Source organism: Cydia splendana, chromosome 20, assembly GCF_910591565.1.
Source record: "Cydia splendana chromosome 20, ilCydSple1.2, whole genome shotgun sequence".
Lineage (NCBI taxonomy): Eukaryota > Metazoa > Arthropoda > Insecta > Lepidoptera > Tortricidae > Cydia > Cydia splendana.
Genome location: NC_085979.1, coordinates 13993668 through 13995988, shown reverse-complemented (window position 1 = coordinate 13995988; position 2321 = coordinate 13993668). Strand labels below are relative to the sequence as shown.

At 39.6% G+C, this 2321-nt stretch overlaps 1 pseudogene; it reads left to right on the top strand.

Moving 5' to 3' along the window:
* The first annotated feature begins 714 nt into the window (after window positions 1–714).
* On the top strand, window positions 715–1696 carry LOC134800648 (carbonyl reductase [NADPH] 1-like; annotated as a pseudogene).
* Window positions 1697–2321: the final 625 nt, after the last annotated feature.

Below are 2321 nucleotides of genomic sequence, written 5' to 3'. Positions count from 1 at the left end.
ACACGAACATATAAACAGACAACAGCCCGGTGCGACTATTGTCTATTGCTATTGCACTAGTTGCTATTCACTCGTCGCGCGAATAAAACTCAATTCAGAGTATTCCGAGCTAACAGCTCGCCTTTCTATGTTTTAATCAACACTCGCACCAAATACTCCTACACCTCGGATATTCAAGTTTGAGCCTTGATATCAGAGAATTAAGGCTTCAAGGAACGAAAATGTGTCTGGATGGTTGGAAATTTTTGTCTCGTCCGCACACTGCGGCGGGATTGGCGAAATTGGTGTTTGAATCGCATTAGAATGTCGCTACCCTTTGTTGTGAGCCTCTGGAGCTCTATATTTTAACTAGGATCTTTTATAAATAGGCTGAATGGAAATGAATTATATTTGCATTAATTTAAAATTCAAATAATGGAGGTATTTGATCATTTGTTGTACTTGTAATGGCGCAAAAACATTAAGTACTTTCATCTTTTGATTTCAAAGTTCACAGGCTTCCAATAATCGTACCCATGTTTATTTACATGAAACTAAAATAATGATCTACAATAATTACCTTAATGGCGTGTGCCGTAAATGTGCAGAATGGTACACAGTAACTTTATCGTTGTCACGAATAGCAACTAAACGAAACTTAATGATCATTTTCGTGATCAAACGTGTTTATTGCGCTCATGACTTTCCTTAAATATATTGTAATGTCGTGTGCATTTGATTCGCATTAAACCGCATGACATCGAGAACGTCGCGTGTTGTGTAAATTGTCGATAAATATACGAATAAACGATGATCAATAAAGTAGCATTAGTGACTGGATCAAGCCAAGGAATCGGTTTCGCTATCGCGAAAGAATTCATGAAAAGAGCAATAAAGACGGTATATGTGACGGCAATGACCGAACAACTAGGTAGTGATGCAATAAGGAAGCTCAAAATTGAAGGTTTCAAACCTGAATTTCATTTATTAGATGTAACTGATTCAACAAGTGTCAAAAACTGTGCGGATTACGTGCTACAAAGACACGGACGCTTGGATATACTGGTCAATAACGCATGCAGGCGTTACCGCCAAAGACCTGGAAAAAACTACTTATGAAGACTCAGTTCGAGTTCTTAACACAAATTACTACGGTAACTTAAGCGTGGAGAAACATTTCTTTCCAATCCTTAATGATAACGCAAGAGTCATTAACATTTCCAGTATCTGTGGACACATTTCTAATCTCCGAAACAAATATTGGATCGGCAAGCTGACGAATAACAATTTGGAGAGAGCTGATATTGATGCATTCGTCAACTGGTTTCTAGACTCCGTCAAAAACGGGAAAGTAAAGGCTGAGGACTTCTTCCAAACTGAGATGCTCGCTTTCAGGATTTCCAAGATAGCGCTTTGTGCGTTGACCATTGTGCAACAGAGAGAGATCGGTCGGAACATTTCTATCAACTCCATACACCCCGGGTTCGTGAAGACCTCAATTAACCGTGGAATGGGTTTTTATTCAGAAGAACGGGGAGCCAAGGCTCCAGTTTATTTAGCCCTAGATGTGGACCAGTCGGTGAAAGGACAGTACTTCTGGCCAAATAAGAAAACTGTTCTAGAAGCGATGGATTGGAGCAATCCTGATCTACCACTTTACTTTGACTACGAACTTTTTAGGAAAATCAATTTGAGAGGAGCTGAAAACGCCTCATAGAGGCTTTTGGTGACCAGAGGGATGGCCAATATTTGCCCAGCGGATCAGCATTGCCATCCAGCGGGGCTATGCGGCCGGACTTCTGGGCGCTAACAAGCGACTACGACTTAGGATTTTTTGACATCTGACCTTCCAACCCAGAGGGGAAACTAGGCCTTATTGGGATTAGTCCGGTTTCCCCACGATGTTTTCCTTCACCGAAAAGCAACTGATAAATATCAAATGATATTTCGTACATAAGTTCCGAAAAACTCATTAGTACGAGCCGGGGTTTGAACCCGCGACCTCCGGATTGAAAGTCGTGATTAGTTATTTACTTGTATCGTAAATAACTAATATTATACCGGGTGTGGCCTGTAACACGAGCAAATAATAAAGACATAGATTGTACTCCTCAAACGGTGACACTTTTGTTCAACATCTTTTAAAAATTATGAAATAAATATTATATTCAATGGGCGCCATTATCATTGTGATTGACATTGCTTGTCACCTTAAACATAACAAAATTTGCAATACATTGCGTCTTACAATAAACTTTAAAGTGTATTAAAAATCAAACCACAAGTTATTTTTAACAGTCGCTGAACTAATGTTGGTCAGTATGAGGAGTACAGCCTACAGT